At 39.0% G+C, this 27,454-nt stretch overlaps 1 protein-coding gene across 2 annotated transcripts in view; it reads left to right on the top strand.

The window, feature by feature from the left end:
• Positions 1-27,454, top strand: part of STK3 (serine/threonine kinase 3) — a 322,864-nt gene that overhangs the window by 70,594 nt on the left and 224,816 nt on the right. The window lies entirely within an intron of this gene.

Raw genomic sequence — 27,454 nt, 5'->3', positions numbered from 1 at the left:
GCAGTGGTCTAATTCATATTCTTACAAAACAGTTAGTCCTGGTTCTGTAGTGGAACGGGAAACATTGTAATTTCCATATACATAAAAGAAACCAGAGCTGCCCCAGAGACTGATCAGGAGTTGTAGATAGAGTCTCTGGGTGTTTCCTTGATGACACTTCCTTTTAAATCTCAAGAGTATTTGTTTCTTTGCTTTCCAGCACAGGATATTTTTCTTTATTATCTAAAAAAATACTGTCAATGTTAGAGTTAACAATATAAGGGCATTTTCATTCCCTTTTAAAAAAAATATACCCTAGAGCAGGTATTTGGCTCATGGTTCAACTGTTGCTTAGGATGCCCACATGCTGGTTCCTCTGCTTCCCATCCAGCAACAGGTCATGACTCAAGTGCTTGGGTCCTTGCTACTCAGTGGGAGACCAGATAGAATTCTGGGCTTCTAGCTTTAACTCCTGGCCCAGTCCCACCTCTTGCAGGCATTTGGACAATGTGGATGGCTGGATGTCTCTCTCTGTTTCCCTCTCTATTTCAAAGAAATAAAAATAAATAATTCAAAAATTAAATATCTAAGAGATTTTAAATATCTGATCATTTTATGGGAATAGTCACTGATTGAATTTCATAGACAGTAGCTGGCTTTCACATACTGACCAGTGAAATGAAATGGTTGTCACTTATTTGTGAAATAGGTATAAAGCTCATTCTAGTAGTTGTTTGCATGGTCACAAAACAATCTTTTCTTAAGATGTGACAACTTTTTTTTAAGGCCTTATTTGAGTCTTGTTTTTTTATATGCTTTGTTGTTTCTTTTAATTACATATACATTTTAAATAACACAGTGAATTCTTGTTATTGTTTTATATTATGAATGTTTCTATTTACCTGTATGTGACTATTTATGCTTTTTGTTGTTCATTATTCCTTGTGATTTCCTGGTTGTCTGAAGTTGCCATTAGTGTCCATGTTTTCTTTTGTGTGGATGTGATGGTGAGAAGATCTTAGTTTTGATTTTTTTACATGTGATAATTATTATTTCACTTTATTTTTCTTAAGATTTATTTTATTTATTTGAAAGACAGTGTTACAGAGATAGGTAGAGACAGAGAGAGAGAGAGAGAGAGTGGGGTCTTCCATCTGCTGGTTCACTCCCCAAATGATGGCTGGAGTTGAGCCAATCCAAAGCCAGGAGCCAGGAGCTTCTTCTGGATATCCCACGTGGGTGCAGGGGTCCAAGGACTTGGGCCATCTTCTGCTGTTTTCCCTGGCGTTAGCCAGGACTCCAACTGGCGCCCATATGGGATGCCAGCATTGCAGGCCGGGGCTTTAACTCACTGTGCCACAGTGCCAGCCCCTCACTTTGAGCAATATATTTGCTGGGTAAAGAATGCTAGGTTGGCAACAGCTTTTAGCATTAGAAGATACCATTCCATTATCATCTTTTTTTTTTTTTTCTATACTGATAGATTTTGCTATTGCTTCTTTTGAGGTAATCTGCTGTCTTTTTTTTTTTTTAATAGCTTTTAAAAGAATTTTATCTTTGGATTTTTTTTTTTATTTTTATTTTTTGACAGGCAGAGTGGACAGTGAGAGAGAGAGACAGAGAGAAAGGTCTTCCTTTTGCCGTTGGTTCACCCTCCAATGACCGCTGCGGCCGGCACACTGTGCTGATCCGATGGCAGGAGCCAGGTACTTCTCCTGGTCTCCCATGGGGTGCAGGGCCCAAGCACTTGGGCCATCCTCTACTGTACTCCCTGGCCACAGCAGAGAGCTGGCCTGGAAGAGGGGCAACTGGGACAGAATCCGGCGCCATGACCGGGAGTAGAACCCGGTGTGCCGGCGCCGCAAGGTGGAGGATTAGCCTAGTGAGCCGCGGCGCCGGCCATCTTTGGATTTTAGAAGCTCTGATTTGTCTACATGTAGTTTTTGATAATTATCCCTTGTAGGGTTCTTACTGCACCTTGTTTCTGAGGCTTAATATTTGTCAATACATCACGAGGCTGGGGCTGTGGCATAGCAGGTAAAGCTGCCACCTGCAGTGCTGGCATCCCATATGGGCACCTGTTGGGGTCCCAGCTGCTCCACTTATGATCTCGCTCTCTGAAAGCAGTAGAAGATGGCCCAAATCCTTGGGCCCCTTGCACCCACATGGGAGATCTGGAGGAAGCTCCTGGCTTCTGATCGGCCCAATTCTAGCCGTTGTGGCCATTTTGGGAGTGAACCAGCAGATGGAAGACCTCTCTTTCTCTGCCTCTGCCTCCACCTCTCTGTAACTCTGCCTATCAAATAAATAAATAAATCTTTAAAAAATATATTTGTCATCAGTTTTGGAAAACTCTAAGTTATTATACTTCAAATGATGTTTTTCATCTATTCTTGTTTTCTAATTCTGGGATTCCAATAGCCTGTGTTTTGGTATAGCTTTTTTTGTTCCTTCTTTTCTTGTTTGTAGTTTCATGTATTCCATATTTTTGTTCCTCCATGCTTCAATCTATGTTTTTTCTTATGATGTGTCTTCAAAATTACTTTAAATCCTCTTTTTGCTTGTGCCCAAGCTGCTTTTAAATCTACATGTTAAATTTTAACTACTGAATTTTTGTATTCTAGAATTTCCTTTTGATTCTTAGTTTCCAGAAATTTGAAATGTTATCTCTTATTTCCTAGAACATATTATAGTCTAATTCTATTTGATAGCTTCATTAAGCCTTATTTTTGTGGGGGTCTGTTTCTGGTATTTGTTGTTTTTCTTGGTTTCATTGCTTGCCTGTGCCTGATTATTTTTGAACAAGTTCTGTGTTTTGTGTAGAAAAAGGTAGAGATTATTTGCACTTCCAAATGATGTTGTCTTCTGTCATCCAAGGTTTCTGTTTGCTTCTGTGTAGTGACTTGAACCAACAATCCTGATTAAGCCATCTTAATCCAATCAGGGTTAAACACATTTGAATCAGGGCTTTAGAATTTATGAGAGTTGATCTCTCTGTACACCTAGGACGTCGACCTTTGGTGTTCTGGGACTTCCTAACATTGTGGTAGGATTTGATTTCCAGTCCTTGTCTTATAAGTCAGTCTGAAGCTCTGCTCTGAATCTTAGTCTCTTGGCTTCTGTGCCTTAATTGACAGATGCCTTTTGGGGAAAAGTGACTTTCATTGCAAGGCCCAGCTGTTTGGTTTTCTTCTTTTCACATATCTTGACTCCAGACAAGATATGACATTCCTTTTTGTCTTTATTAGTCTTCAAGCAAACCTTTACGTTTATTTTGTACATTTTATTTCTTCTAGCAGAGTAGTCTGAATTATCCAGTCTACTATTCCCAGCAGTGGAACTCTTTTCTAATAGTTGTTTTTTTAAACTAATTTTTAATATAGCTGGAATTTACATTTTCATATTATATGAGGAAGGGATCTGTTTTTATTTTTTTCCTGTGTTGAAATATGATTATTATACCACAATTATATATGTGTTTCCAGCTGATTTATAAATGTACTACTAAGGTTTCATATATGCTTGGCTCTGTACTTGGCTTCTCTGATCTAGCTATTTCATAAGTTTGTACAGCAGAAAAATGTTCGTAATTACATGACATGTTTGATATCTTGGGTGGAAGCCCTTTTGTCTGTTTTTCTTGACTTTCTAAGTGAACTTCAGAATAAGTTGTCAGATCCCACAAAATGTCTTGCTGGATTTTTGATTAGAATTACAGTTAAGTAACTTGGGGGTTGATTGACATTTTTCCATCTGTACTCATAGAATGTATTCAATTTTACTGTTATGTCTTTCGGTGTTGTTTTTAATCTTGAAAATCTTGCACATTTCAAATTTGATTAGTTTCTAGGAGCCTTGCCAAGATTACTGATATAAATGATAATTTTTTTGGAAGTTATATTTTCTGATTGGTTACTAATAACATATAAGGATGCTATTTTTATATAGTTTCACTCATATTTGCAAACCAGGCAACTTTACTGTTGGTTCCCCTGCAATCCTATTGCTTGATTTTACCAATTAATTATTTGCTTACTTACTTTCTCTCCAAATGCCCTTCTTATAATCCAATTAATATGATAAAGTCCTATTTGGCTTTCTGTATTGGTTCTTGCCTAATGTCCCAGTTCTTCTTCTTAATCAATTTAGTCATTTTAGGAGTTTTAATGTTGTCCCTGAAACACGCTCAGAGTTCTGGTGTTTTCTTTGGTGAGGATTTCTCACTGGCTTACTCATTTACCTTCATCTCCTTTTACTCTTTGTCTTAAGGATTTACTTAATAGTGCCCTTGAAATGACTTTTTTTTATGACTGTATTTACTAAATGTATGGTCTGTGAGGATAAAACTTTATTAACACCTTTAACTCTTACATAATCCAAAAAATGATATGGAACTGTGATGATTGAAACTCTTATTTTTGTGATTATTTAAAAAATGTTAGTATAGGGCCTGGTGCTGTGGCGTAGTGAGTAAAGCTGCCACCTGCAGTGCCAGCATCCCATTTAGGCGCCCGTTTGTGTCTGGCTGCCCCACTTCTGATCCAGCTCTCTGCTATGGCCTGGGAAAGCAATGGAAGATGACATAAGTCCTTGGGCCCCTGCACCAGCCTAGAAGACTGGCAAGAAGCTCCTGGCTCCTGGCTTCAGATCGGCGTCGCTCTGGCCATTGTGACCATCTGGGGAGGGAACCAGCAGATGGAAGACCTCTCTTTTGCTGCCTCTCCTTCTCTCTCTGTATAACTCTGGCTTTCAAATAAATAAATAAATCTTTAAAAAACATTAGTATAAACAGTAAAATATAGGTTGAGAACGAGGTTGGGTTGATGCTTCTGCAGGACTCAGAGATGATTGTTCTGACACATCATGGTCCTGTTGAGAACTGAGAGCTTAAACTTAGTTCGTTTGATTTTATGTATACTGCACATCACAGCCATTTTAATAGTAAACTTTCTGGGCCAGCATGGTGTGGGTTAAGCTGATGTTTGCGATGCCAGCCTCCTATATGCGTGTTGGTTTGAGATTTGAGTCCCAGCTACTCTGTTTCTGACCCAGCACCCTGCTAATGTGCCTCAGAAGACAGCAGAAGATGGCCCAAGTACTTGGGCTCCTGTACCCATGTGGGAGACCCAGATGGAGTTCCAGGCTCCTGGCTTCAGCCTGGCCCAGCCCCTACCACTGTGGCCATTTGGAGAGTGAACTAGCAGATGGAAGGTCTCTTTCTATTTGTCCTTCTCTCTTTTAACTCTGCCTTTCAAATCAGTCAATCAGTCATTTATTTATTTTATTTTTGGAAAATAATAAACTTTCTCAGAGATATGAATAGGTCAGATTACTTTATTAGAAATTTTTCTTCTGAATCTTGGCTGACTTTATAGTTTACATATATCAAGTCTCATGCACTATAGAGGAAGAACAAAATTAGATGATAGTTTAAGAAGTTGATAATGAATCTTAGATGTTTTAAGAGCAATAAATCATGTAAGTAACATATTTTTGTATTGTTTTGAATTAGGTTTGTCTTTGAAAGAAATCTCGTTAGGGGTAAGGGGCTCCTGATTTTAAATTATCAACTGTTGCTTGTTTTTGATCAGATACTTCTTTGGAAGTTGAAAATTAAAGGCACAGGAAAAACTCCAAAGTTTATGACTTTCAAAAAACATTAAGTTTATTTTTTTAACCTGAAGTATAAACACTGCTGATACCTTGGATCTCTTCTACTTGTAGTTTCATAACTTGTCATTGTTCATGCATGTTAGACCCCAGCTTCCCAATAAGAACTGGCTCCTAGAAGTAGAACTGAATTTTTATGTTTTGGTGATTTTTTGTATGCTGTTGCCACATCCTGTCCTCCAATTTTGATTATTCTCCCCAATTCCAGTCTTTGCATAGTGAGTTTACATCCATAAATGCCTAACTTAAGATATCACCTCTTCTTTGAAATTTTCCTTTTCTTCCCATGTAGTTTGTTGCCTATTTATAGTAATTTTGATTAATTTACTGAGTAAATCTTTATTGCTTATTTACTCATATATAAATAAAGATAATGAATACTAGCTGCTATTGTAACTTTTACTGTTATTTTTCTTATTTTGACTACTGGGTAAACTGAGCATCTATTCGTATATAATTGGCTATTTCATTTCCTTTTGTGCCTGTCCTTTGCCCTTAGTTGTTTTTGTTGGCTTTTTTGGATCAGTTTGCAGAACTAATCATTACATGAGTATTTCACATATCATTTTTTTTTTTTTTGACAGGCAGAGTGGACAGTGAGAGAGAGAGACAGAGAGAAAGGTCTTCCTTTTGCCGTTGGTTCACCCTCCAATGACTGCTGTGGCTGTCGCGCTGCAGCCAGCGCACCGCGCTGATCCGAAGGCAGGAGCCAGGTACTTCTCCTGGTCTCCCATGGGGTGCAGGGCCCAAGCACTTGGGCCATCCTCTACTGTACTCCCTGGCCACAGCAGAGAGCTGGCCTGGAAGAGGGGCAACCGGGACAGAATCTGGCGCCATGACCGGGAGTAGAACCCGGTGTGCCGGCGCCGCAAGGCGGAGGATTAGCCTAGTGAGCTGCGGCGCCGGCCCACATATCATTTTAAAAGTCATAAAATGAATTATCAGACTGTTAGCATAGATATTAGAAAAAAAAACTTCCAAATCTGATCTGTACTGTTTCTTTGGGAGACATCCAGGAAAAGATGAAGACAGAATTAAGTTTGGGGGTTATTGAGGCATATTTCAGTGTTGAGGCATTTTCCAGTGATTCTAACTGAAGCTAAGTAGTAGTAAATGGTGAGGATTGTGTCTTCTTAGGTGGTGATGCTTAACATGGGACAGATCCTGGAGTTGGCACTCAAGCTGGTAAAAAATAGCAATTGTGGTAATTGATGATAGTGGTAATAGAATTAGAATGAAGGGGAAACTCTCCTGTATTCCAGTGGGTAATAACATTTTCTCTGGCTTTCCTCATTGCATTATGAGTTAAAAAAAAAAAATCACTAGTTAGTATTCATGGAATGCTTTTGGATTGTAATCTGTAAAGTAAAATGTGTGACTTACATTCCTGACTTTTGGGATCAGATTCACAAACACAGCTCAAGTTATGGTATCATACAAACCTAGGAACTGGTTTTTCCCAGTATTTTAAATTGTCTCTTAAGTTTGAGAAATCTTTTTCATAGATAACCCAGCTGCAGTATCCTGTTCTTGGAAGTCACATTTAATTTGTCAGCTTTTCAATTGTTAGAGAGTAGCAGAATTACAGTTGTCTTCTGTGGGAATTTTAATATATTCACTTATAGTTTATCTTGATAACTTTAACCATACCTCTCCTTTGGCTTGTGAAAAAGAAAGCTGCTTTGTTGTTGTTGTTAGTATAAGCATTACTTTTTTCAGCAGCAAAATGTTTGAGTTAAAAAGAATCAAATTTTTGTGTATTTATGGGAATAGTTTTTGAGACTTTCTTGTGAAGAAATAAAAAATTATATTAAATACCGTTTAACATTTATATCTTTCAAATATTGTATACTGCAAAGTCGAAATGCACAACCTTGTGAAATTGAAGCTTTATTAAGATAGGTTATAATTTTGATTAGAGGCTTCCAAAATGATCTCCCATAATTATAAAGCTGTGCCTTGACATATGGAAGAAATAGAATCTACGTCTTAGACGTTTATTGTATACTTGGAAACATTCTAAGAAAGTGCCCAAGATTATTCTTTCCCATTTAGGCCCATGTTTTGGTTTGACCACTTGTTTTAATTCTGCCTAGTATGGTCGAAATAGCATGAACCCAGGCTTTCAGCACTGTGGATTTTAGTTTTGGTTCTTCCACAAACTAATTTTATGGTCTGGGGAAAATCATTTAACTGACAAGAACTTTAGTTTCCTCATCTGTTAAATAATAAATAATATTTGTGTGGTGCTTTATATTTTACTTGGCAGTTTTATTTACATTTCAGCTGGAATGGGAAGGTTCAAAACATTTTCATTGATGTGGGTCCAGTGCTCCTCAGTAGTGGTGCAAATAATGCTAATAAATGTTGCTGTTTTTGCACTGCTTACTCACTGGATGATGTAATAGATATGTGAAAAGCCAAATTCACTTCTGTAAAGAGAAAGATTTCGGAGCCAAAAAGGAGGCTCACTTATTTTACTTAGTTCAGAGAAATCTTCACTGTCCAGAGAATCAGTTAGCTGATTCTAGAAAGGGTAGGAGTTATTGAGTAATAAGCTTCCAAGGGCAGAATTTTTGTTTTTTGTGCACTATTTTATCTCTAGCTTTTAGAACAGTGCCTACCGTGTAGAATAGTCAGCAAATATTTTTTTAAAGGAAGGAATAAGTAAATGAAAGAATCAGAGAACAGAGGGGGAAGGACATTTTAGAAGGTTAAAATAATCTGCTGGAATTATGTCTTCATCTCTAAATACCTAGTGACCCACACTGAGGTCAACCAAAGGAGATTTCTCCTGGCATCTGGTTTAAATGGATTTACTTTTCTCATACTTAATTAGTTGATCTATATTATCACCACATTTTAGGATGATAAATCAGTTAGGATCATGTTGTTATATAATTTTGTTTTATTTTTTTTCTGTTGATAAAAGTAGCAAATGCCATTTTTCTCTTTTTGCTGATGTCTTCTAGCTCCTTTATGTTATCTGTTTCCTGGAATGCATGCGATTCTTCTTTGAGAAGACATCCTTTGGAGCTTCTTGGTTTCTTGTTCTAACATAGACTCATTGCTTTCTAGGTCTGCTGTACAGCTGCATCCTTGGAATTTCTTTTCACTGGAATCCTGGGTTAGTGATAATCATTTTCTTATATATTGGGATTTATATTTACCTCTGTATAATTGGACCAGGAAATTTCATGTCCCTGGTTTTTCACCTTTGCTTTGTATTCTTCCTAAACCATCTTCTACATGATACAAGAATAAGAGGTCAACCATTTGAACCCTTACATGTCTAAAAATGTCTTTATTTTGCTTTTATACTTGGTTAGTAGTTAGCCTATGTAGAATTTTACAGAGCTCTGTGACTTTCCTCCATTATCTCCTAGCATCAGTGTTGCTAATGTTCTCACTAATTATTTATTTACCATTTTTCCTTCCTCTCTGAAAATTTTGGACTTTTCATTCTGACATTTCTGTTATTGTACCAGGAACAAAATATTTCACAAGATTGTTACTAGTCATGCTTAGTATTCAGTAGTAATTCCTTTCAATGTAAATACCTGCATTTCTTCAGCTTTGGAAACTTTGTTTGATAATTTCCCTCTTTATTTTCTTCATTGAGTGGTTGATTCCCATGAATTTTTTAATATATAATTTTGTTTTCCTTTAGATTTTCTGTCTCTCTTTGTCTTCTTGCTTTTTGAGGAGTGCAGGAGTGGAATTTTTCTGACTCTTTGGACAACTTTTAATTTCAGCAGTTATACTTTAATTTATAAGAACTCTCTCTGTTTTTATTGTTCCTTTTCCATAAAACATTGAGGCTGATACAGGGATACCAAGGTTTTTGAAATTGCTCTTATAATAATAGGTTTTTAGAAAGTTTTCTGTTTCCTGAATCATCTCTGCTCCCCCTAGGGTTGCTGTTTCACTTCTTTTATTTTTCTTGGTTTAGCCCTTGGTATAGAAGGCTGATTAGCTCCCATTGGAAGCACTGGGACAAGGCTTTTTGACTGACAGGCAGTGTGAGGGAAAATGGGTTGGGAGCTGGCTTTAAGGGGAAGGACCCACAAAGACTGTTTATTCAGTTTCTTTGGAGAGCAGCCCCTCAGCCTTTTTTTTTTTTTTAGGTCTGAGAGTAAATGCCAGAATCATGAGTGTGCATGTACATTCAAGTAGGGATAGCCAAGGGGCAGAGCCAGGTTTTGCTCCATTTTCTTCTTCCCAGTTTCTATGGAAAAGCTCCCTACCTTTACCATCCATCTTCTCATTTGTCCTCCCCACCCCCATGGTTCTGAGCTTGGAGCCAACTCTGGGGTTGACTTGGTAGATTGCTTTTTTGTTGAAGATTCCTTCTTAGTCTGTCCTTGACTCTCCAAAGAAATACTCCTAATCATGTTATACTCTCCTGTCTGGAATCTTTTATTAGTTTATTTTTTTTTTTAAATTTTTTCTGTCACTTTAATGAAGTTTCAGGAGGAAGACAAATAACTAAACAAGTTAACATAAATTCGAGATACTTCTTGAATTTGAATTGGTGACACCCCCCACCCCCAGTGGATTTATACATACTGTATATACTTTCATACTCCTAGGAGTTTAAATCAGTATAATCACTTTTGGAGTAATCTGATAATCTCTTATAGTAGAATGTTTACATAGCCTAGGATCCATTTAATGGTTATCTTCCTCCTCCTGTACCTTTGAGAAATCTTGGCATAATTAAACAGCGAGACTTGTACAAGATTGCTGTCCCAATGGAAAATTAGAAGCAAATGTAAATTTTGATCGGCACTAGTCCCAGGACTAGAGGATCATTAGGTGCTTCTTTCAGTCGCTCTTGGAGGCGTCCTCTGTGAGTAGTGTTCTGGTTTAAATCTTTCAGAGTACTAGGTACCCAGTTGTACAGATGAGAGTAACATTAAAATACCACGTAGGTCTTGTGAAAATAAAATTTAGTTTGATATATTAGAGAAAATTTTAATGTCTTCCTTTACCAGGAGAATAGCTATTCCTGTGATATTGGGTGGGCACGAGGCAGTACAAAAGAAGGAAGGAAAATCTCAGATTGAAGAGATCAGTTCTTAAGTGATGTGTTTGTATTTTCCTGAAGGCTGGTAGTGGGCTTATTAGTTCATAATAGAAATAGTTGGGAAAGTCTAGTTTTCTTTAGTTGCTACCTCTTGAGGAAGGACACATTTAGACCCTTGTGCTTGGTAAATTCTTACTGACTGGTCAATTGGAACCGTGATTCTCAGCTCCAGTGACAGGTATCTGGTGGATATCATAAGAACAGTATTCATCTAGTGCTTGTTTATGTGCCTGGTGCTTTTAGAACACATTATATATGTTATCGCATTTTTATCTTCCCATGAAGATTGAGCAACCTATTACGGTAAGAACTATTATAGGCCGGCGCCGCGGCTCACTAGGCTAATCCTCCGCCTAGCGGCGCCGGCACACCGGGTTCTAGTCCCGGTTGGGGCACCGGATTCTGTCCCGGTTGCCCCTCTTCCAGGCCAGCTCTCTGCTGTGGCCAGGGAGTGCAGTGGAGGATGGCCCAGGTGCTTGGGCCCTGCACCCCATGGGAGACCAGGAAAAGCACCTGGCTCCTGGCTCCTGCCATCGGATCAGCGCGGTGCGCCGGCCGCAGCGCGCCAGCCGCGGCGGCCATTGGAGGGTGAATCAACGGCAAAAGGAAGACCTTTCTCTCTGTCTCTCTCTCTATCAGAGAGAGGTAAAGTAGATTACAGGGAAAGCAAAGGTTGAAATGACAGCTAACTGCTAGAATTGAGCACAGAACCTGGAGCTAGTCTGCCTGGGTTTGAATTGTGACTTCACTACATACTAGTTATGTAAACTTAGGCAAGTTTTTTAACTTCTCTGTTTCTTAATTTTTATCATCTGCTGAGATAAGACATTGAGTTCTGAAGATTGCTTGTATATAAAGTGCCAGAACAGCACCGGCACTAAAACAGCCCTGCATGTATGTGCTGCTGTTATTGTCATCTCAGATAGACGGGGGTGTCTTTGCATCATGAACATCTTCTGTCAGATGTACTTGGGTAGAATATGGAATCAGGGACAGAATCAGTAGATAGGGCTTACTTTTTTTTATACTTTGAGAATTTCTTTTATAGATTCAGAAAGTGGCTACTGAAAATATACCAAGATATTTTATCCTGTGCCCTTAGGATTAATGCTTTGCATGTTAATAGCCTCTATAGTATACATTTGTTTTGCTGTTTTTTAAAAAATAATATTCTGCCTTATATTAATTATGTGCTTCTTCAGACAAATTTTTTTTCTTGCTGAAGTCATGCCAAATTCTTATTATTGATTATTAAGATTTGGAACATTATAATATGATACCATCTCACTATTAGTGGTAGATATCTTTTTTTTTTTTTTTTTTGACAGGCAGAATGGATAGTGAGAGAGAGAGAGACAGAGAGAAAGGTCTTCCTTTTTTGCCGTTGGTTCACCCTCCAATGGCTGCCGTGGCCGGCGCGCTGCGGCCGGCGCACCACGCTGATCCGATGGCAGGAGCCAGGTGCTTCTCCTGGTCTCCCATGGGGTGCAGGGCCCAAGTACTTGGGCCGTCCTCCACTGCACTCCCTGGCCACAGCAGAGAGCTGGCCTGGAAGAGGGGCAACCAGGACAGAATCCGGTGCCCCGACCGGCACTAGAACCCGGTGTGCTGGCGCTGCAAGGTGGAGGATTAGCCTAGTGAGCCACGGCGCCGGTTCGGTAGATATCTTTTTGATATGTGTGGATTTCTGTTCTGCAGTGTGTCTTTGGGGTTTACATTTTTCTCTCAGTTATTGGACTAATTCATGTTTGACTTTCCTAATCACTTTGTTACATGTTCTCCCTTTGTGTAATAGATACTAGTTCATACTGGATTTACAACTCCATATGTATTGAGTGCTTTTCTGTTGTCTTCTGATCTCTTTTTCAGAAATCTTTTCATGTGGGAAAGGATGTTAAAATGTCTATCCACTGACCATTTTAGAGTATCAGTTCTCTTTCTGCAGATCAAGGGATTATAAGCAGCATGTATATGTGTATATTTACATATGGTATAAGTAGTGAAAGCTTTCATTTTGAATCACTAGTTGTGGGACTTTGTGATAGATTATTAATCTTTTCCCCCCCTTTTTGCCAGACATATGTAATCCAGATTTCATGAAAGAGAACCTCTGTCTGCCCTCTTGTATATAATAATGGTCAAAATATTCTTGTTGTTTTTCCTAATGTACGTCTCTTGTGTTGAACAGATTTTTTTTTTTTTTTTTTTTTTTTTGCTGGAAAAATTGCCCAGCTTTTTTATTGCTTAGAACCATGGATGTTTTGTATTCTCAGCTCTCCTTTTTTGGGTGGTAAGAGAGTGAGTGAGGCGAGTGGTGGAAGGGTGTTGCTGGGCTGCTCTGCTGTGTTTTTCAGAGTGCTTTTCTCATCCTGAATACCTGAGAAGGCCATCATAAAATGTTAGTGTACTTTTTCCCAAGAGTAAAGGGAGAGTGGGAGAAACTTTTTAAAAAAAAATTTTTTTTAAAGATTTGTTAATTTATTTTAAAGTCAGAGTTACACAGAGAGAGGAGAGACAGAGAGGTCTTCCATCTGCTGGTTCACTCCCCAGTTGGCCGCAACGGCTGGAGCTGTGCCAATCCGAAGCCAGGAGCGAGGAGCTTCTTCTGGGTCTCCCACGTGGGTGCAGGAGCCCAAGGACTTGGGCCATCTTGTACTGCTTTCCCAGGCTATAGCAGAGAGCCGTATCAGAAATGGAGCAGCTGGGTCTTGAACCAGCACCTATATGGGATGCTGGCACTGCAGGTGGCAGCCTGACCCACTACACCACAGTGCAGGCCCCTTCTTAAGTTTTTTAAATCACTGACTTTTTAGAAAGAAGTTTTGGTCACTGTTGTGTGTTGTCACATCATGTATGTCATAAAGCGAATGGTAACTGAAACATTTGAGCAATTCTATAAAATGAGAAATCTAAGTGCAATATTAATACAAATTGACACAAACATTTATTAGCTGGAGGAGATGATGCTAGGAAGATGAAGGCAAAAAGGAGCATTTAAAAGTTTTCTTACTCTTTGTTTTTGAAATTTATTTTTATTGATTTATTGGTGAGAGGCACACACACACACACACACACAGTGCAATAGAGAAAAGTCTTTCATCTGCTGATTCACTCCCCAGATGCTTATAATGGCCAGGACTGGGCTGGGCTGAAGTGCGGAACTGGGAACTCAATCCAGGTCTCCCATGTGGGAGCTATCACTTGCTGCTTCTCAGTGTCAGCATTCGCAGGAAGCTGGAAGTTAGAAGCCGGGGCTGGTGAGATGTACATATCTCAATGAGTAGGCTAAATCCCCATTGCCCATGTTCCTTTTAAAAGGAGTGTTTATTCCGCTTCTACCACCCCTAGTTGTATCCTGTTAGTTTGGGTCAGAAAATAGAAGTCAGCTTTAGGGATCTAATGCCATTATATATATATATATATATATATATATATATATATATATTTATATTTATATTTATATTTGGAATAACCTCTAGCATTTTTGGAGTTAAGTCAGTGGTTGATGCTTTATATGAATTGTTTTTCTAGGAACTTCCCTTCTCTTTGGTATTCAAGTTCATGCATCAGTTTCAACTCTTTGTTTTATGTTACAGAAAACCCAGCCTAAGCTTGCTTATGCTGAGAAGGAATTTGTTAATGTGATTAAAAATCTTTGTAGAGTTAGTTTTTGCATGCCTTGATTCAGGGTGAAAGGAATTACTTGAATGCATCTCTTTGTTCTGATATCTCTTTATTGATTTCACTGTCACACAGACTGTCGTCTTATAGTTACATGCTGTCAGCAGTACCTTGTGTTATATCTTTCTATTTGAAATCTATCAGAAAAGAGTTATGGTCCGTGTTTCTCAGTGGGTCATGTGTCTTTCTCTCAGCAAATCATTGTGACCATTAGACAGTGATATGGTAATTGGCTTAGATCTAGAGTATGTGTCCAGCTTGGAGCTAGGATGGAGTTGACTACTGGCATTCATGGTCTGAGGAAGGGGAAGTATTCCCCTAAAGGGGAGTCAGAGTATGTTAACAAGAAGAGGGTCAGTGGGTGCAGGACAGGCAATAGAATAAGAGGTGTTTTCATATAATTACAAAATCTAACAACAGAATGAAATGTATCAGGAGTTAACAACAACAATAAAAAAATAAACCAAACCAAACCACTATAAAATAGCTCCCAAAATGAATATTAAACCTTGGAGAACATTAAACCTTGGTGACCCTGAAATTCAGAGCTATTGAATCTCCAATTCTTTCTTCCTTTAGTCACAATAAAGGAAAGGTTGAAATTTCTCAAGAGTCCCATTCCTGGTGTGTCAGCCGTAAATATTTGCTGTAAGAATTCTCCTGGAAATCCAACTTACTTAAAGAGCCCTGGTTCCCCTTAGACCATGGTGCTTGACCTTGGTGTTAATTTCTGCTATCTGTGGTCTCTTCTCATATAAGAATTTTTTCACCCTAAGCAAATAATACTGTTCAATGCTGTTTAGAATGTTAGAAAAATAAGTCCTTTTGTGTAGAAAAGGATACTTCTTGCCCTTTATTTGGTGTCTCCATGGAATGAGATTCAGTTCTGAGTGTACTTCATACTTGCCTCTTAAAATTTGAAGCCACAGCACTACATGCACTGTGGGATTATATGATTAGAATTTTTCAGAGTAATCAAGAGCTGCCATGTTTTAATCTTTGATTAAATACATTGCACACATCACGCTCCATTACATCTTTTCTAAATCTTTTGATTGGATTATAAACACTTTACTTTATGATTTTTCCATGTTACAGAATAGTCCCTGAATAGACTATCCCTTCTACCTTAACTAAGTGAATTAAGCTTATAAAGGTATTTCTTTGGCTTCCCTTATTGGTAAATTGCCCAGTTTTCACCTTTGTTGCTATTCTCTTGGCATTTCTCCCAGTTCTATTTTCTTTTTGTCAGTCAGGTCCACCTTCATACATTTCATTTTTATGTTGTACATTCCTCTTTAGACAGACTGACTGTCACTGCCAAATCTACAGTGAGCCCTCTCTCCCTGTCAGAAGCCTGACCCATAGCACCCTGTAACAGTGCTCTAACCCGTGGTGTACTGTGATGGTGGTTGTGTGGAGTAATTAGTTTTAGTGGAAGGAACCTGGGATGTGAAGTGGAAAGACCGGGCTTTAGTGCCTGAGTTGTTAGTTATTAGCTCTCTGACACTGCGTACCTTGGGCAGCTCCTCTAAACTTCAGATTCTTAACCCTAAAATAGGTCTAATATTTTATTACTTGCCTTACCTACAGTTTTTTTTTTTTTTTAAATTTATTTTCATTTTACTTTAAAGGCAGAGAGAGAGAGAGAGAGAGAGAGAAAGAGAGAATGACAGGGAGAGGTGCTCTTTTTGAGTCACTCTTCAAATGTCCACAATAGCTAGGACTGAGCCAAACCAAAGCTGGGGGCTAGGAACTCAATCCAAGTCTACCAAATGGGTTGCAGGAACCCACATACTTAAATCATCACCTGCTGTCTCCGTGGTGTGCATTTGCAAGAAGCTGGAATCGGAAGTATAGGTAGGATTTGAACCCAGGTACTCTGATATGGATGGGGGTATTTCAAGCAGCACTTAGCCACTATGCAACATGCCTGCCCCATTAGTGTTTTCTTGTGAGGAACAAAGGTAATGAGTGTCAGAGCATTCTGTACCTGTAAAAGTCAGTAGTAATGTAAATTATTGTAAACTCTTTAAATATTCTTTATTTGTTAAAATTTTCAAATGGTAGTTTTAAATTGCTAATGCTTTAAGAATTTGGTGATATTTCTTGAAATTTTGGGCATCCTCCCATGTTAGAAAACCATTTCAAAAAAATCACTGAATTGTATCCAATAAAGTATCATTTAATAGGAAATCAAGAAATGCACATAAATCAATTTTCCAGAAAATAGAAATGTATCTCCTTAAATGGTAAATTTCTAATTTTAACAATTTTAGATGTAAATATTTTAAAATTGTATGGCACAGTAGTCTGTACTTTTAACCAGTGAGTAAACTTATCCTCCGTCCTTCATCCCCACTCCTGCCAACTCTTAATACATGAATTAGGGGAAAAAAATACATGAACGATTGTGAACATTTCAAATGTTACCAAAAAAGGAAGTTAATGTCTTCATACCCACCGCTTAGTTTTACTTCCTTGAGCTCATGTCCATTAATTTAGTGTGTGTTCTTTCAGCATATATGAATGTATATCTTGTTTTATGTAAGAGTCATATGATATGTGGTATTCTATAGCTTGCCTTTTTTCTTTTAACTTTGTAAACTTCTGATATATTTTGGGATTCTCCCATGCCAGTACATACAAGTCTTATTTGTATGTATTAGAATGCATTTTTTTTTCAACCTCTTGGTAATAGAAATTTCAACCTTGTAATTTTTTGCTGTTATAATAAAAGCCATAGGAAACTTTTCTGCATGTAAATTGGCATATTGTGTTGTTGTGTCTTTGGATACATTCTGAGGAGGGGAATTATTGAGTCAAAAGGCATGTTCACTTTTAGTTAACAGTGATGTTGACATCACCATTGTGATGTTTTAGAGCCAAAACAATTTCAGTTGTGGAAAAATACCATAGAGAGGCTTAGGCCTGGGCCACCAGAATAGAGACTAATTTTGCCTTTGTTAACTTCTTTCTTTAAGTAGCACTCTGACCTCAGTGTCAGCCCTTAAGGCATTCTGGTCTGACTGAAGAGCCCACAAGAGGATTTCAGGCAGGGAAAGCCAAGACACTGTGGCAAAAAATGTCCTACATGAAGGACCTCAGTGAGTGGACCCCAGTGGAAAGAAGTGATCATCACAGAAGGATGTACTTTTCAATGAAGGGAAGAGAGAAATTCTACTTTGCTTATGGCCTTGTCTAAACTCCTTGATGGAGTTTTTTTATTCAAAAGACTTCCATAGCCTAAGCAGCTCATGTCAAGAGCCTTGGGTGATCACTGATGTCATACATAAGAGTATTAATTGTTAAATTAACAACAGGAGTCACTGTGCACTAGCTTCCCATGTAGGACCTCTGTCCTCAAAGAGTTATATTTTAATTATGTCTAAGTGCTCACAAAAGAGATATTCATGGGAGCTTCTTTAAAGTTAATGAAGTTTCTAAAGAAAAAAATAAAGAAGTGTGTCGCTCCCCCTCTTCGTGGAGGAACGACACAGGACCCTGCACTGTTCTTTTGTCTGCTCGGCCCTCCCCGGGTTTGCTGCTGGTTCTTCTCAGTTTGGCTACTGTCCCTTGCCACCTTCCCCACTTCTGCGGGGGAGCGGCACACCGCCGGCCGGCTCTCTCGGGGGCTGCACAGGTGTTCCTTCAGATAGATGTTCCTGGTGCATGTTGTCTCTCTCCTCCTTTATAGTCCTCTTCCACCAATCCCAACTCTGCTACCCACATGCCGAGTACGCTGCTCTCCTCCAATCAGGAGCAGGTCCTGCTGCTTATTGGTTGAACTGGAGGCAGCTGTGTAGAAGCTGTTTCCTCCTCTCCCAGCGCCATATTGTGGGAGAGCAGATGCATAGAATAAGTCTTAATTCCAGTAACAGTATAGTCCGAGTTGCTCCCCACAGAAGTGAAATTAACTTCAAGATGCAATGAATTTGAACAGCTCCTGTCTCAACTGTTGAGGAACAATTTTTTTTAATGCAGATTATTGAACTTAGTATTCTTAGTATAGAATTTGTCATCTGTGTATAAAGTTAAGTGAGAATGGATCTTAGTGGAAAATGGAACTGAGAATGGGAGAGGGTGGACGAGGAGGGGTGAGAGTGTGAGTGGGAGGGCGGGTATGGTGGGAAGAATCACTATATTCACTATCTTCCTGAAGTTGTACTTATGAAATGCATGCAGTTTGTATTCCTTAAATAAAAAGTTTCTAGGTTAAAAAAAGAGCCTATAGATGTATAAAACAATTTGGCTCTAACTTGACTTTCCATTTGCACTCTTTTCCCAAACACATTGCATTCCATGACAAAGAACTATTCACTGGTACTGGACTTCATGTGTTTTTATGCCCTTTGCCTTTGCACATGCCTTATATTTCCTTCCTTCGATGGTTTCTTGATGAACTTTGTTCTTCAAGAGACAGCTCAAAGGTCATGTGAAGCTTTCCTTGAGTGGGGGAATGGTGAGGTGAGGTACTTTAGGCTGGCAGGAACTTATTCAAAACCTTGAAGAGTACTTCACATGGTTTGGGTTTTAGGAATACTGGATCTGACACATCATTAGCTTTGAGAACTGCTGTCCTAGAGTGCTCCCGTAGCTAATGTTGTTGTTGCAGGCTATGTTTCTTCCTCTTCCTCTTCCCTTCCCACAAAATTGTGAGCACAGTGAAGAGAGGAACAGTGTAACAGGCATCAAGTGCATTCTTGTTAGTGGCTGTCTTCTACAGTTGTGCCTGGGTACTCTATGAAAGAATACTTGACTAGTGGCTGACATGGTAAAAGCTCCGTCAATGTAAGTTGCTGCTGTTATTATCATTGTTATCACTGAGTAGGTAAATCCCAAGTTAGGGAGTGAAATAGAGGATGATTTCTTGGAAGAAGTAAGATTTGGTCCAGACCTTAAGACTGTAGTCATTGCATTGGTGAGTTTTGATCAAATAGTTTTCAGGACGTTATGCAAGGTCACTGTGAGAGTAAAATGACATTTTATAATAAAATATCTTTTTGCCTGTGGTACTTGAAAAGGGAGCTATGCCTAATTGTTTTTGTGTCCTTAATTTTTTTTTTAAGATTTATTTATTTATTTGAGAAGCAGAGCTAGAGAGAGAGGGAGGGAGGGAGAGAGAGAGCGAGCGAGCGAGAGAACAGAGAGAAAGAGAGATTGATCTTCCATCCACTCTTTCACTCCCCAAATGGCTGCAATGGCAGGAGCTGGGCCAATCTGAAACCAGGAGTCAGAAGCTTCTTCCAGGTCTCCCAGGAGAGTGCAGGGGCCAAGCACTTGGGCCATCTTCCTACTGCCTTCCCAGGCCATTAGCAGGGAGCTGGATCAGAAGTAGAGTATCCAGGACTTGAGCTGGTTCTCATATGGTATGCCTGTGCTCCAGGCAGAGGTTTAACCTACTATGTCACAGTGCCCGCCCCTGTATCCTTAATATTTGAGTGGTACTAAGTGTAGAATTAAAGCATTACTATATATATGGATCTATCTATCTATCTATCTATTCATAATTATATAAAAAAGATTGGGTTTAGCTGAGATTACCAAAGAATTTATTTTTAGAAAATTAAAATTCTTAATTTTGTTGTAATCTAACTCTTGAGTTTGTTTTTACTGACATAAAACATTAAGGCAGAATGTATATTTTAAAACCATTGTGCATGTGCCCTTGAGAAAAGTTGGTGGGTGAATTTTTATCAAAGCCATACACATAGTGACATATTAAATGTATCATATTATTATACTAATCATATGACTCTAGAAACAAAAGTAACCAGAGGACTAAAGCCTATCAAAACCATCTTTTTGTTTTTATACAATGAGATTCTTTTTAAATTTGCCAGTGCATTCATAGCAATATTAAAACCAGATGTAGACTTCCGTCTTTTAATGTATTAGCTCAGCTATGAAAGTCTTATTTCCATCCCTGATTGCTGACTGTTTCATTCATGGTTTATTATCTCTCTGCTATCCCCACATTAGACTGTAAAATGTGATTCAAATCATTTGAAAATGACCTTGCTCCATTTTTATAGTGACAGAAATGAAATTAAACCTGTAATGTTGTGAGGATAACCTAATTTTTAAATTAACAAATGAAGTACTCTGTCGATAACATTTTTTTCTTTGAAGGGGTCCTTAACAGATGCCACTAGACAAAGCGTCAGCAGTGGTTTGAGAAAGGATCTGAGACTTTCCTGTCTTGGAACTGAAGTCTTACTTTACTTCCTCCCTTCTGAAGCAGATCCTCTCTCCTGTGGTTTTTTCTCCCTCTGTTATTATATAAACCTTGAATAGTTGGATGTGGCTCTATCTGAACTGATGAAATGTTTTATAGAAATGAAATGAAAAACGTAGTACTTTAAATTTTGTATAGTAACAGGAAGTGGTTCTGTTGCCAAATACAAATCAAGCTATTTTTGTTAACTGGCTGTGTTTATATGTAAATGAAATTTGTTAAAAGAGATTATCTGAAAATAAAATTCCATCTATTTAGGAAATTGATTATCAACTTCCTTATTTTTTAATAACAAAAGGTCAACTTGTATCTAAAAGACATGGAATGAGCCTGATGTAAATATCTACATCAGGGTCTGCTAGGTAGTGTCCACCAGAGTCTCCTGCCACTAGCCACACACAGTGCTTGTGGAGTGGTTTAAATCTTGGTGCAGATGTTGTTCTTTGCCAAAGTTCGTTTGATCCCATTAGTATTTAAAAGAGACTAGGTTAGCATTCATTCCTCAAAATTTACTAAGATTGATCTGCATTTTGGTGCTGCAAGGCTGACACTTGGTCCATCACTTTTCACCGTCTTTCTCACCTTACGGGAGGAATGAAACCTGGGCTTTGGTTTCTGAGTGGCATTTTACAACTATTATGTTTCTGTACTTCAGTTCATTATTTGAGTTGCACTGTTGATGGTGTCCTTTCTTTGGCCAGTGTACTACTTTTCTTTTTTTCTTTTTTTTTTTTTTAAGATTTATTTATTTATTTGAAAGTCAGTTACATAGAGAGAGAAGGAGAGGCAGAGAGAGAGAGGTCTTCCACCTGCTGGTTCACTCCCCAATTGGCTGCAATGGCCGAAGCTGTGGTGATCCCAAGCCAGGAGCTAGGAGCTTCTTCTGGGTCTCCCACGAAGCTGCAGGGGCCCAAGGACTTGGACCATCTTCCACTGCTTTCCCAGGCCATAGCAGAGAGCTGGATCGGAAGTGGAGCAGCTGGGTCTCGAACCGGCGTCCATATGGGATGCTGGCACTTTAGACAGAGGCTTTACCCTCTATGCCACAGCACAGGCCCCAAGGTGCACTACTTTTTTAAATTCAAAACCTAATTTTAATGATACTTCCTGTATTCTTTACCAATTAATTGCTCTGCCTTGTTACTCCATTTCACTTTGAAAATGCTTTTTTGCAATAGTTTCTAATTTTGTAAGAGAGACTTTCCTGATAGTCTGGAATCCTATGAGATTAGGTTAGAGGTTTTTTTGTTTGTTTGTTTGTTTGTTTCTTATTTAACCCTATGTGCTTTTTCATGAACAAGTATTATCCAGGGCTTTTTAGAAAATACTTCTGCATTCTTGGGTCACTTTTACACATGATTTATATTCTTGACTGTCACATATATGCTGTTATTCTTAGGGATGTTGTGACCCATATGGAATAATTTTGTAATTGATACTTCATTGTTGCTTTTCTTTGATATTTAGTGAAATTCAATATTTTCGGTATATGTTGACCGACTTTTTTTTGTCCTGAGAATTTTAAGTTCATTTCCTTGGTCTATTTATTGGGATTTTATTATTTTTTGAAGGGTTTTTTGAGCTCTTTTATGAATTAAATAATTCGGTACAGTAAATACTGTAAATATTGCTTATATTTACTGTAACTTTTTTAAGCTTATATTTTTATGTAGACAGAGTAATCCATTCTCATCAGTTTTGCTTTTTTTGATTAGAAAATTCTTATCTAGTGATTTAAAAATTATTTGCCATAGACAGGAGTGTCAATTGGTAAAGTCAATAACAGGAGTCACTGTGCACTTACTCCTCATGTAGGATCTCTGTCCTTAATGTGCTGTGCATTGAGATTTAATGCTATAACGAGTACTCAAATAATATATTTCACTTTGTGTTTCTATGGGGTTGCAAACTGTTGAAATCTTTACTTAATGCATACTAAACTGATCCTCTGTTAAAAAAAAAATTATTTGTTGTTTTTTATTATTTTAAGAATATTTTAGTTACTGATCTATATATTTGTTCTACAAGGATTAAACATCTTTTTTTTTAAAGATATTTTTATTTATTTGAGAGGCAGAGTTAGAGACGGGGGGGGGGGGGGGGGAGAGGTCTTCCATCTGCTTGTTCACTCCCCAAATGGCTGTAATGGCCAGAGCTGGGCCAATCCAAAGCCAGGAGCCTGAAGCTTCTTCCAGTTCTCCCACGTGGTTGCAGGGGCCCAAGCACATGGGCCATCTTCCACTGCTTTCCCAGGCCATAGCAGGGAGCTGGATTGGAAGTTGTGCAGCTGGGAGTTGAACTGGTGTCCAAATGGGATGCTGGTGCCACAGGGGAAGGGTTAACCTACTATACCACAGCTCTGACCCCTAAGCATCTATTTTCAATAAACTATTCATTACGCCGCCCACAGTGTGCTCAGGATTGCTCTTTAGGCCAAGTGAGTAGGCTTACTTGCAGAATTTATTAACAGGTATACTGTTTTATTTGATGGACATACCATGTCAAATACTTTACATTTGAAAACTGAAGTGGAACAGCTGTTTTGATTAGAGTTGTACTTCACCTTTTTTTTTTTTTTTTTTTAAGGATTTATTTTATTGATTTGGAAGAGTTACACATAGAGAGGTAGAGCCAGAGAGAGAAAGAAAGGTCTTGCATCCACTGGTTCACTCCCCAGATGACCACAACGGCCAGCTCTGAACTGATCTGAAGCCAGGAGCTTCTTCCAGGTCTCCCATGTAGTGTAGGAGCCCAAGTACTTGGGCAATTTTCTACTGCTTTCCCAGGCCATATCGGGGAGCTGGATCGGAATTAGAGCGGCTGGGACACGAGCTGGTACACATATGGGATGCTGGCGCTGTAGGCTGCGGCTTTAGCCCACTGTGCTTCAGCACCAGCCTCACTTTACTTTTGGTCACATATTTTGAGTATCATTCTTGAAAGGAGCTTTGAAACACTTTTTTTAAATTGAGGCCAATTCATGCATTCCTGTTGGAGATGTTTGGCAGTGGTATGACAAGAGTATTGACTGTAGAAGACATGTGGACTGGACTTAGTACTTGTATGACATCCTACAGACCATGTGATTTCTCTCAGTGTGTTTCCTCATTTATAAAAAAGGATGATAATTAGTGTTTCTGCTTACTTGTGAAATCTCATAAAATACTCTTTGTAAACTGTTGTCAAAAGACAACATTATAACAGATTTAGTTAAAGATCTGAATTGGCTTTATTTGCAGTTCTAGAATTGGATTCTTCATTCCATGGAATAGAATTGGTATTCCAGTGTGCAGAGCAGAGGATGCTAATTTTATAGACAGAGAAAGGCCAAAGAAAACAACAGAAACAAACAGAAACAAGAACAAAAAGCTAATTGATCATTTCAGATTACTATCTTTGTAAGGTGGGAACAGAGCCGGAACAATAGAAAAACAACTGATTGGTCAACAATACACTACTTTAGTTTACTTTTTTGTAAGGATTAAAGCAGAGGAAAGTTCATTATTATGGACTTGAGTTAGAATGCATCTATTTAAGGAATTTGGCTATCTCTTGTTCTCTTTATTTCTTCTCATGTCAGATCACAATCCAGTTTCAGTATGGTGACTTAGAACTTCAATATGGGTGATCCATTTTTTTTTTAAAGATTTATTTATGTATTTGAGAGGCAGTTAGAGAGGCAGAGATGGGGAGAGAGAAAGAGTAGTCTTCCATCTGCTGGCTCACTCCCCAAATGTCTGCAACAGCTAGAGCTGCACCCATCCAAAGCCAGGAGCCAGGAGTTTCCCCCGGGTTTCCCAGAAGGTGCAGGGGCCCAAATTTGGGTCATTTTCTGCCTTTTCAGGCCATGGCAGAGAGCTGGGTGGGAAGTGGAACAACCAGGACTTGATCTGGCACCCATTTGGGATGCTGGTGTCGCAGGCAGAGGATTAACCAACAGTGCCATAGCGCCAAACCTGGGTGATCCATTTTGACTTTTTTTTTTTTTTTTTTTTTGACAGGCAGAGTGGACAGTGAGAGAGAGAGACAGAGAGAAAGGTCTTCCTTTTGCCGTTGGTTCACCCTCCAATGGCCGCCGCGGCCGGCGCGCTGCGGCCGGCGCACCGCGCTGATCCGATGGCAGGAGCCAGGAGCCAGGTGCTTTTCCTGGTCTCCCATGGGGTGCAGGGCCCAAGCACCTGGGCCATCCTCCACTGCACTCCCGGGCCACAGCAGAGGGCTGGCCTGGAAGAGGGGCAACTGGGACAGAATCCGGCGCCCCGACCGGGACTAGAACCCGGTGTGCCGGCGCCGCTAGGCGGAGGATTAGCCTAGTGAGCCGCGGCGCCGGCCCATTTTGACTTTTAATCTGGGCTGTTAGGACCTAGTGCAGGAACTCAAGTCAAAGCAATGGCCTCCTATACTTTTTATTTAAGACATCAAAGTAAAAACTTAGAATACAACATTGTGCCTGTATATTCTAGAAAATATTTCTTCTGTTCACTGTTTAAAATGATTTTATTGAGGCATAGAAGTCTTTCATTTCATAATTGAGGGTAAAAAGCTTAAAGAATGGATATCACTTTTGAGTCTTAGTGTTCAAATGGTTGTGGAAATAATACTGTACCACAAATTTTAATTGAAGCTTATTTATGTGCTGATGTGAATGATTGTGTACTGCATTATATTTTGATGTAGAGGAAGATATTAAATGAATAAGAGAACATTACCTCTCTGAATTAGGGGGAGAGATTTCTTACCAAAGGGAGAAAAACATAAGGAATGAGAGGTTGTCTAAACTTTACATATTTGCTTTAGGTCTGTATTCTTCATTTTTTTTAAAGAAAAGATTTATTTATTTATTTGAAAAGCCTCTGCCTCATCATAATGGGGGTGGTGGGGGAGGGGGAGAGAAAGAAAGAGAGAGAAGGATCTTCCATCTGCTGGTACCCTTACCCACACTCCCAGCAAATGGCCACAGCAGCCAGGGCTGGACCTGGCTGAAGTCATGAACCTAAATCTGCATCTAGTCTCCCACATGGGTTGCAAGAGGCTCAAGTGCTTGGACCATCTTCTGCTGCCTTCCCAGGTGCATTAGCAAGGAGCTGGATTTGAATGGGCACTCCAGTATGGGCTGCTGGTGTTGCAGGTGGCAGCTCAACCTGCTGCACCACAATGCCGGCCTCTGGACTCTCCATTTTTCACAGCTCAGAGCCAAATTCAGGCTATGCTCTCAGATATTTTTATAAGTTTCATAAGGACTAGAACTGTCAGTTCCTCCATCTCAGTATACCTAGCACTTTCAACAGTGTCTGTACAGTAGAGTGGATGAATGTGAATTTGTATAGTTAAGAAAAGACTGTTTTCATGTGAAAACATTTGTTGATATATTATAGAATAATATTGTTGGAATGACCATTTCAAGACATGGCAAAGCCAGACAGTTCATGAATCAGTATAATATCTCTGCCAGATCTTCCTTTTTTCTTGCTGTGAATTTGTCCAGTAGCTGTAGAATATTGAAATCAAACATATCTTGAGACCTGAAGTAGAGTGGGTCTATTTAATTCTGAGCCTTCTCTGGGTTAACTCTGAAAAGTGTAGGGTATGGGAGCAGAGATAACAAAGAATTAATGGAGCATTAGTGACTTAGTCATTGGTTGGCAATGGTGAAATGTTAAGAGGATAAAAATTGAAGTCTAGCTGACGCCGCAGCTCACTAGGCTAATCCTCCGCTTGCGGCTCCAGCACCCCGGGTTCTAGTCCCGGTTGGGGTGCCAGATTCCGTCCCAGTTGCTCCTCTTCCAGTCTAGCTCTCTGCTGTGGCCTGGGAGTGCGGTGGAGGATGGCCCAAGTGCTTGGGCCCTGCACCCCATGGGAGACCAGGAGGAAGCACCTGGCTTCTGGCTTCAGATCGGCGCAGCGCGCCAACCGTAGCTGCCATTTGGGGGATGAACCAACAGAAGGAAGACCTTTCTCTCTGTCTCTCTCTCTCTCATTGCCTAACTCTGCCTGTCTTAAAAAAAAAATATTGAAGTCTAGGCAACTGGAAAAGTATTCAGTACAGTAGTTAAACAAGACAATATTATGGGCTGCAGTTGCTTTTGTTATAGCCCAGCTCTTTCATCTTCATCCACAAGGAGTGGGACTGTTGGCAGAGAGGGGAAAACTCAGTTGCATATGACAGCACCACCATTTTACACTTCTGTAGTGGTGGTACAATGTGTGATCCTAAGTAACACTCCTAGCTGCTCTCTCCCCAACCTTGGCCACAGACCACTAATGTGGAAAGATTGGGAGTATCAGATGAAGGTGTCCCTTTCTTTATGTATTGACAAGTCTGTACCCATTCCTTAATTATTTATTTAATACTAAGTATATGACAAGCAGTGAGCAAAAAAAAGATCAGATCCCTACTCTTGTAAATCCTTTTTATTATAGTGCTGTCCAAGAAAAATGTAGCATGAGCCACAAGTAATTTCAAGTTTTTGGTAGCCACATTTACAAAGAAAATACAGACAAAGTAATATATTAAACATATTAGTAAATAATCTTAGCATTATTATGTGAAATAATATTTAATAATTTTAATGTTAAATACTAACTTTTTATATAATGTACTTAGTATTAACATTAAGATATTAATATAAGATGTTAATATGTGTAATAGTTAAAGGATAATAAGTTTATAAATTATAAATTAGATCTATTACTTTTTTTGTATTGTCTTGATCTTTGGTATACATTTTATATTTATAGCATATCTCAAATTAGGCTGTATACATTTCAGATGCTTATGGGGACCATGTATAATTAGT

The sequence above is a fragment of the Oryctolagus cuniculus genome, chromosome 6 (genome assembly GCF_964237555.1).
Source record: "Oryctolagus cuniculus chromosome 6, mOryCun1.1, whole genome shotgun sequence".
Lineage (NCBI taxonomy): Eukaryota > Metazoa > Chordata > Mammalia > Lagomorpha > Leporidae > Oryctolagus > Oryctolagus cuniculus.
The sequence above is the reverse complement of the archived record's forward strand: the minus strand, read 5'-3'. Positions and strand labels throughout refer to the sequence as shown.